Source organism: Chenopodium album, chromosome 14, assembly GCF_948465745.1.
Source record: "Chenopodium album chromosome 14, dcCheAlbu1.1, whole genome shotgun sequence".
Lineage (NCBI taxonomy): Eukaryota > Viridiplantae > Streptophyta > Magnoliopsida > Caryophyllales > Amaranthaceae > Chenopodium > Chenopodium album.
In genome coordinates, this window is record NC_137847.1 from 44,304,714 (window position 1) to 44,314,437 (window position 9,724).

At 32.1% G+C, this 9,724-nt stretch overlaps 1 pseudogene; it reads left to right on the forward strand.

Moving 5' to 3' along the window:
* The first annotated feature begins 6,339 nt into the window (after positions 1–6,339).
* On the forward strand, positions 6,340–7,233 carry LOC145578122 (adenylate isopentenyltransferase 1, chloroplastic pseudogene; annotated as a pseudogene).
* The last annotated feature ends 2,491 nt before the right edge of the window (positions 7,234–9,724 follow it).

Below are 9,724 nucleotides of genomic sequence, written 5' to 3' on the forward strand. Positions count from 1 at the left end.
TGGTCGAAGAGACTAGTGTGGTAGTGGGGGATCGCAGTGAGTGAAAGTGAAGGTAGAAGGGGATGTAAGAAAGGGGGAAAAAAATAACATTTTATAAAAAATAAGTAAAAATAAAATAATTTTAAATTTTTGTAAGTAGAACCAATAAAATTGCAACATGTGCAAGACCCCGTTCTTTAGAACTGCTCTGCTCAGATCAAATTTGCTCTGCTCTGCTCTATTTTCAAATAATAATTAATAATAACAATAATAATTAATATTCAATAATAATAATTTATATTGTATTGATGATAATAATTAATTATTTTAATAATTATAATAATTATTAATATTAAAAATAATTATAATAATTATTAATATTAATACTAATTAATATTTATTAATCATAATAATAATTATCAATAATAATATTTAATAATTCAAACTATTAAGAATTAATATTTAATAATATTATTAATTAATAATTTCTAATAATTATAACAATTCTTTCAAAAAAATAAATAATACAATTTCTTTTTATAAACATTTGATATTAGAATCACAATGTATAGAAACATTTTATGTGGGTATTCATTGTTAGTTCATTGAGTTGAATTATTTTTCAAATCTTTCCATACAATTTAAGAATTAAAAAAAAAAAGGTTGTTTTCAAGTAGTACTTTGTATATCATTATTATTTTGAGGGTTAAAAATATATGATCAAGACATATTTATAAGTAAAATCATTATTACTTTAAATCATTTTATTTTAAATTTTTTGTTAAATGAATATAAGTAAATTGTTGTCTTTTATCTTTATACTATTAACATATGTTAAATACGGTACACATTTATTTATGTTTTCACTAACCTAAATCAATGGTATATGCACTTAATAATAATAATAATAATAATAATAATAATAATAATAATAATAATAATAATAATAATAATAATAATAATAATAATAATAATAATAATTTGCTCTACTCAGCTCGGCTCGGCTATGTTCTGCTCTGCTCTGCTATTCTGAAATCTGCTTTGCTCTGCTCTGCTAAAATTTAATCTGCTCTGCTAAAATTTAATCTGTTCTGCTCTGCCCAGAAGCTCAAAAGAACAAGGCCTAACAATAACTTGTTCAACCCGTTTCAAAACGGTCAAGACTCATATTAAGAAGATACCATATAAAGGTTAACTTATTCTTAGTTAATAAAAAAAAGTTAACTTATTTTGAGCTAACCGGGTAAAGGTTGGTTTAATTTTGAAAAATTTTCCTAAATAAAAATAGTTTATATAAGCATGCATAAAACTATTTGAAGTAACTTCACAATAATAGTTAAAGAAACAAATTAAAGCATCCTAAACATATAGTAAATAATTGATGATAAAATCCTAGGCATGATACTAACAAGATTAATATAACGCTTAAACATGATACTAATAATTAAAAATAAATCTTAAACATGATGCTAGCAAGAATATATATAGTAGAATTAATTAAACAATGAAATAATTATATCAGCTTATTTCGATTGCGAAACCTTGCAACTACATCATGAATAAAGGGTTATTAAACTTTGGTAAATTTGCAAATTGTAGTTATTTAAAGTTAGTATTTTGCAAATTACATCCATTTAATAAAAAAAATGCAAATTACAGCCCAAAAGTTCTTATAAATGGTAAATTGCAGCTCGATTCATCTTTTGCATCGGTTTACGTGTTGAAAAATATTCAGTTAAAGTTTTAGGGGTCATTTTAAGTCTGCCTTAAGATCCGAATTGAGCTTAGAATTAGAAATAAAATGACGTAAGTGCCTCGTTTTTATAGCAAAAAATAGTTTCCCACAAATCGATACATTTTAGTTACGCAAACATCAACTTTGAGCCGCACTGTGATCATGCTTTTAGGCATGGTGGCGTCCAAAAGGAAGGAAGCTAGAGATAATAGAATTGCCAACAAGTTTTAAGAACTTGTAAACCGTTCACGAGTGTGAAAGTTATTACACCCCGTTCACGATCACAGAGATCGCTAACTCTATAGTAGTCCGAAACCATGACTGGATATTTAGGGATGATGGTACGAATCCAACCTAAAAAAGATTGAACTCACCCTAAATCGGCATCTACTTAATTCTTATGGTATTCATGTGCGCTTTCCGATCAATATACATACATCAAATTAATCCTACGTGTATTTAATCTACGTTGGTTGATTATTAATACACAAATAAATCTATTATTGGTGATCACTTGAATTAAAATCATATTAGCTTAAATTCAAATAATTAATTATCTTATTAGACGTGATTGCAAGTACAAATTCCCTTTAAACCTGGAGAAAGGGGTGTGATCAAGCAATAACAATAAATCATGAATAATCAGGCAATGTATAATTGACACAACAATAATCATCATCATAATAATATCATAAAACATTAATAGCAAGATACTAGGCATGATACTAAACGGATTAATAACAAACCCTAGCATGTCACTAATAATAAAGATCAAAGTTTTATCCTAAACATGGTAGAAACCAACATGATATTATAAATATCAATTAACACTCGAAACATAATACTAGAAATCATAAAAACATCCTAACATGATATTAGGAATTAACATAATATTTTAAACATGATTTCTATACCAAAAGGGATAATTAAGTAACCAAATTACTCACTTTAATGCCTCGTATCTCTTTCTATCAAAAACAATACACACGTTAGTAAATTTCAAGAAAGATTAAATAAATCAAATAAATAAAATAATAATTGAAATACAGATTTCGGATCAAACCCTCAGAACTATCAACCTTTCACGTCGAAGTCGAAGGGAACTTCAAGGTTGGCTTGGAGTATTCAAGGCTCATTAAGGAGGTATGGAGTATGATTAGAAAAAAGTATCGAAGGATGTGTGTTTTGGATGTGTTTAGGAAAATTCTAGATTAAGGTTAGGCTAAAAATCAAGAGAGGGAGAGAGAGAGAGAGAGAGAGAATAAGCTTTAGCTTAGAGAAGGGGATTAGATGATGATTGTTGGTGATCAAGCTTGTTGATGATTGAAAACGGGGTGAAACGACCTCTATTTATAAGAAAAAAGAGGGTAGAAAGATTAGAAAAGAGTCAGAATCCGATTCGGAGTAAAACAGGTTCCATCGCGATGCGATAGATTTATTGCGATACAATATGTTTATCGCAGCGTGATATTTTCTTTCGCTCAGTGATGCTTTTAGAAGATAGAATCCGTACGGTATCCGACTTTCAATCAAATTGGATTAATTGAATTTCTGTATGTATTCTAATTTTATCAGAACTAAAATCTTTGAAAAATAAGTGTTTTATCCGATGTAAAATCCTAAATCTTTATCTTTTCAAAAACAGGTTAAATTAGAACCTTGTACAGGATTCTAGAAGCTAATAATAAATACTAATGGATTTCGGATTGAAAACAACCTTCTAAAGGATTCTAGAAGCTTTTAAAAAATCCTAAAAAGTTTAGGAATGAAGTTAAGGTTAATGAACCCTGCACATGGTCATTGGGTCGTAGGTATGGCACGATTCGGGCTCAGTTTAGTATTTTAGCCATAACTTCTTCGTTATAACTCGGATTTAGGCTTATAATATATCGCTGAAAAGCTCTTTTACAAACCCCATCCAACTATACAATTATTGGACCTAGATTATGGACCAAAATAAAATGGTTTAGACTTTTTTATAAAGGGGACACGAAATGAATGATTTTGGGTTTAAGGGCATGAAATAAATGATTTTGGGTTTAAAACATTTAGGATTGTTATTAATCTATTTAGTATCATGCCAAGAATCTTGTTATTTATTATGATGATGAATGTTGTGTCAATAATTATACATTGCCTGATTATTCCTGATTTATTACTATTTCTTGATCACACCCTTTCTTGCCGGTTTAAAGGGAATTTGTACTTGAAATCACGCTTAATAAGATGGTTAATAATTTGATTTAGGATAATATGATTTTAATTCAAGTGATCGCCAATAATATATTTATTTGTGTATTAATAATCAACCATCATAGATTAAATATGCTTAGGATTAGTTTATTGCATGAATGTTGATCAGAAAGAGCACATGAATATCATAAGAATTAAGTAGATGCCGATTTAAGGCGAGTTCAATCTCTTTTAGGTTAGATTCATATTATCATCTCTGAATATTTAGTCATGGTTCCGGACCACTATGGAGTTTGCGATCTTCGTAATCGTGAATGGGGTGTAACCTTTACACTTGTGAACGGTTTACCAGTTCCTAAAACTTGTTGGCGACTCCTTTATCTTTAGCTTCTTTCCTTTTAGGCGCCACCATACTTAAAGCATGATCACAGTAGGGCTCAAAGTTGATGTTTGAAAAATTCCCTACAAGATGGGAAATATGTCTTTTCTAGTTGACAAGGCTACTCGAAGAGGGAGATTGCGAAAATGCATGGCTGTGCTAAGATGGATTTTGAAAAATCATTTGTACTTGACAGTCTATCTTAGAAATTCGAGAAATACTTCTGAACGTAATGAGAATGATGATGAAGCTTACCTTATAGTTCATGAAGAAACATTAAGTGAAATAGGAAATGGAAATACGCGTAACGCACACTTGTCATGAAGGATAAATAAAGATTGAATGGAATTATGTCATTCGAACAAGTCTATTATTCCGATGGAGGGTTCAAAATTAAATACAAAGCTAATTATTTAGCGTAGTTAAGTTATTGAAATACCTAGTTTGAGGTCGCTTCCGACGCGCGATCAAAGAGATTGTAAGATTAATAATATTAATCTTGCATCTTGCTCTTGACTCAACCAACGAGTCACACCCAATCACAAAATTAACCAGAGAGACTGATAAAGACGGAGGGCCTAAATACGTTGAGAAATATATTTTAGACACATACGTCAGATTTCGATCTTGGAGAGTCAAAACCAAGCTTTAAACGTTAAGTCAATTTGAGGAATTGACTGAACAAAGAAAAACGTCAAGTGACACGATGAGCTAGGCACGAGGCCTTGTTGCACCATACACATGATGGTAAAACCTAGTGCGCCAAAAATAAGGGCAACCAAGCCTTGCCTTAAGACCTGGCCTAGAAGCATCCCAGTAACCCACGCAATGGATCAACATTTTGTTTGACATGCAGGTGGGTTGCTAGGCACAAACACATGCTAGTATTGTTGGATGTGCGCTAGCGCTTGTTAGCACTACTATGTGCTGCTTCCTGGGCCTCATTATGTTGTTGCCTAGTCCTCGCTACAATGGCTAGCCGCACCGGTGCAAGTGCATACCGCCTAAGGCCGGCGCAGGCAGCTTCCTTGCTGTCCGAAATAGGTGGGGCAGCCCCTTAGCTTGATCTCCAAACACAAGGTGGTCCTCCGTCTACTCCTTGTTTGTCACGTTCTCTTGCCTATTTGTTTTGGATATTAATTTTTTTTTTTTAAATTAAACACCTAAGGTTTTGGATATTGAGAGGGTTTCACACAAGAATTAGATTCTTGGATCTCCATTTAAGAGTGAGAACGAACTAAGAATCGAAATTCTGAAGTGGTGTCGTGACAGAAGTTCTAAGCTAATGTCTATGACCAAGGTTGAAAGTGTGGGTGGACCTCATTAGAGGAGTCATGAGCACACTACAAAAGTACAATTATAACCACTTATGTGTTTATGTGTTAATCGTTTGGATTATTACATGTCTCTAAGGAATAGGTTTTGGTTTCAGCACATTGATTAGATCGATGAAAAACCTTACATCTCGCGCAATGTTAGTGGATGAAGTTGTTTTGATAAATATAATCGAGTGTAATAGAAAGTGCCTTTGAGTAGACTCTAATTAATTGGCTAAGCTAGTCCTCTTAGGCTAAGAAATGTGCCAATAATGATGTATGATGCATTATTGTTCCACTTAAATGAAATAAAAATATCCACCTTATTTAGAGGATTTGAGATGGGAATCATAAAATCGATTTACCTTATTTAGAAGGTTTGAGAATCATACACCCTTATCTAATTGATAGGTTAGTCCCCTTAGGCTAAGAAATGTTCCAATAATGGTGTATGATGCATTATTGTCCCACTTAAATGAAATAAAGATACCTACCTTATTTAGAGGATTTGAGATGTGAATCATAATATTTATTTACCTTTTTAGATAGTTTGAGAATCATACAACCTTATCCAATGGATTTAAGAATTATAAGATAATTTAAATTCATCCTCCCTTAATTGAAATAAACATAGCTCTTATACCCTATGATAATAGAAAATAAAAACCTACCCTACCTACCTTACTATATCCCCATTTTCCAAACATCTCAACCCCACCCTAACCTACCTACACACCATGGAATTTTCGAGAGCTAGAGATAAGGTGGTGGTGATATTAGGCCCCACTGCATCCGGAAAATCCCGACTTTCTGTCGAAATTGCCTCCAAATTCCCTTCTGAAATCATTAATTCTGACAAAATTCAAGTCCACAAGGGCCTTGACATTACCTCTAATAAAATATCATTAGAGGAGCAACTCGGTGTTCCTCACCATTTATTAGGAAACATCGATTCATCAAGTCATGAAGAGATAAGCACTATTCAATATCATTCATGGGCTTCGTTGTTGATCTCTAAAATTAATAATCGTGGAAACCTTCCTATTGTTGTAGGTGGGTCAAACTCATTTGTCTATTCCCTTTTAGCAAAACAATTTAATCCAAACATGGACGTATTTTCTGAAACCTCTCAAGGATGTTTTGAGTTAAGGTACGATTGTTGCTTCCTTTGGGTCTATGTTTCACCATATATATTAAACAAATATATTGATAAGCGAGTCAATGACATGCTTGATAAAGGGATGCTTAATGAGTTGGCCGAGTTTCACCTATCAGAGAAAATGGGTATGTATCAACCATACAAAGGGTTGGCGAAGGCAATTGGTGTTCAAGAATTTGAAGAGTACTTTAAAAGGTATGCTTGTGAAACTAATGTGTTAGAGGGTGACAAAGTTCAAAGGCGTATGTATGAGGAAGCTGTGAAAGCCATAAAAGAAAATACATGCGAATTAGCAAGAAGACAGGCGGAAAAGATAAACTTTTTGAAAACAAAAGGCTGGAACATCACTATTTTAGACGGCACTTATTCTCGTCAGGCATTGATGGATGGATCCACGAGTTGGTTTGTCACATGGGAGACCCAAGTTTTGGAACCAAGTGTGAAAATTGTCAAGAGCTTCCTGAAAATCTAAGTCTTAAATTGATTTTAGTTATAAGAATATTGAAAAAGTGAATAAAATCATGTAAGAAGTGCACAACTTTGGTGTAAAACTTAAGTTGGCTAGAATTGAGAATTCGATATTAGTATGTGATAATAAAAAAGCAAAAATCGAAAGTATATTTGAATGCTAATACAATATTTAGCCTCGCAAGTTTTGAGGCACCACATTATAAATGATTATTGTTCGTATTAAATGAAGCAATTTGTTCTACCACTTTTCTTCCACTTATTACTTATTCTTTGTGGACACCTATATTTGGCTTTATAACCTGAATCGAAAGTGTTAAGATTAGAATTTCCCTTCCTAACAAGATTGACGCCTAAACTTTACATAGACTTTAGAAAAGCAAGCCAAAGTGTTAAATATTCCTCGAAAGCCTAATATTTTAACCAAATCTTGAACGGACATGTGTACAAATTACCTTATTAATTTAGTTCAAAACACTAGAATAGCCAAAGCACTTAATTTAAATTGAGTTTTTTGCTATTAGCAATCACGAACGACTTTATAAGTCACACGAGACATCAATGTGCAACTATATGTAAACACCTAAACGTGTCTCCTCAATTCAAACCCGATGATGAACAATCCCTTATTGCCTTTTGGATTGAGCTTTTTGTCGGATAGATGAATTGATTGATATTTTATTATTAGCCTAACTCAATATTTCTTTTTAATCATTAGCCTTTTTATTTTAATTTTAAAACTTTTTAATTAGCCTTCTCTTGTTCTATTCAAGCACAATTATTTTATTTTTGGCCCAAATTATTTTTAAGACCATTCCGAATATTTTTAAAATATGATCCAAACTTAAATTAGCTTTTTTGGATACCAAAAGATATATATTCATCAAAGATTGGATTTTAAAATGCAAATGGTTAGTACTCAAGAAGAGAGATTCAATTGACTACAAGAGAAGTTCGTAAACTTATCACATTTTCATGAGTTATAAGGGAATAAATAGAAGCTGGAACCTACACAACGAAAATAGAAACAACGTGAATAAAAACAATAGTGTAATGATTTATCGAGGTTCAGCTCAACCTAGAGCCTATGTTTTCCATACCTTAATTACTCTTATGAATCAAATCAGAACGAAAAACAAAAGCAATTACAATGATTGTTCACCTAATGTATGCTAGCTAAACTTTCTCACAAAATCCTTCAACCTCCATCAAATTCATCACATTCACTAGATGATTGAAATATTATCACTTATACAAAAGCAAATTGTAGGAAATGTCTGTTTTAATGCATGAGACTAAATTTCATCTAAATTATTCTCCATTTAACTTATTGTATCTTTGAAAAAAATTAAGTCAAAAAAATAATGGTCATCCACTGAGTTTTCTCTAAGGAGGGAAATAGCCCATTAACAAATCGCTCGTCCACCCTCAACAAGTGATAAGCGTAATGTCATATGTAGGATGAACTCGGGATGACAATACTAGTTCAATTAGCACATTCATTTTCAGCGAGCTAAGCCAAGACCTACCTTTGTACATTGAAGATGCTGAGCTAGCCTGATAGAGTATATAAATCGATACTGGGCTTCACTCATAAGCTTAAACTTTTGATTGACATGATCCGTTAACATGGTATCAAAGATAGCATGACACAAAGGTTACGGGTTCGAATCTCATCCACCCCTCCTTTCAAAGTGGATTATTAAAACCCTGGGCATGGTGGGCCCCATGCTATATCCACACTTCAAGCCCAATGGGTTGTAATGTGAGGGGGCGTGATAGAGTATATAAACCGATCCTGGATTTCAACCATAAGCTTAAACTTTTGGTTGAGATGGTCATGCATGTTGGTGATCCTATTCAAGTCCAAAACATTACTACAAGTTTCAACAATATTTTCAGCCGCTTTCAACAATCTATTTTTACTAGAAATAAATGTTACTCGTACTCATCCTTTCCTAAAAAGTTCTTCTCATTTTAACTGTATGTTGTTTCAAATGTGTATTTTTTCCGTAAATTTCTTTAGTTGCATATTACTCCATAAGACCATAATAGAATATATAAGATGAATCTAATAAAACCCAATATAAAAATATTATGTTATATATATTAAGAGTCATTTACATGTTTCGGGGAGGAAAAATTTCCCCCTTCCCCAGCTTCCACCTTAAATTTAGAGTTATGGTTATTTCAGTTCCCTCTCCCTTCCATTATCAACAAGTATTTGAGCTAGCTAAATTTAGGGTTTCAATTTGATATTGAATTTTCCTATAAACATGTTTAATTTCACTATTTTCATACTGAATTTGCCTATTAACAAGTTTAATTTCACTATTTTTCATATGAATCATTGGTTTGAGCATTACATGTTGCTTATAAACTTTAAGTTTAAACTCCCTGTGACTCTAAACTTGGTGTAATAAGAAATTTTAACTGCCATCAAATGTTGAATTTATTGCTTTCATGGGTTTTGCTTCAACTATATGTGCAATACA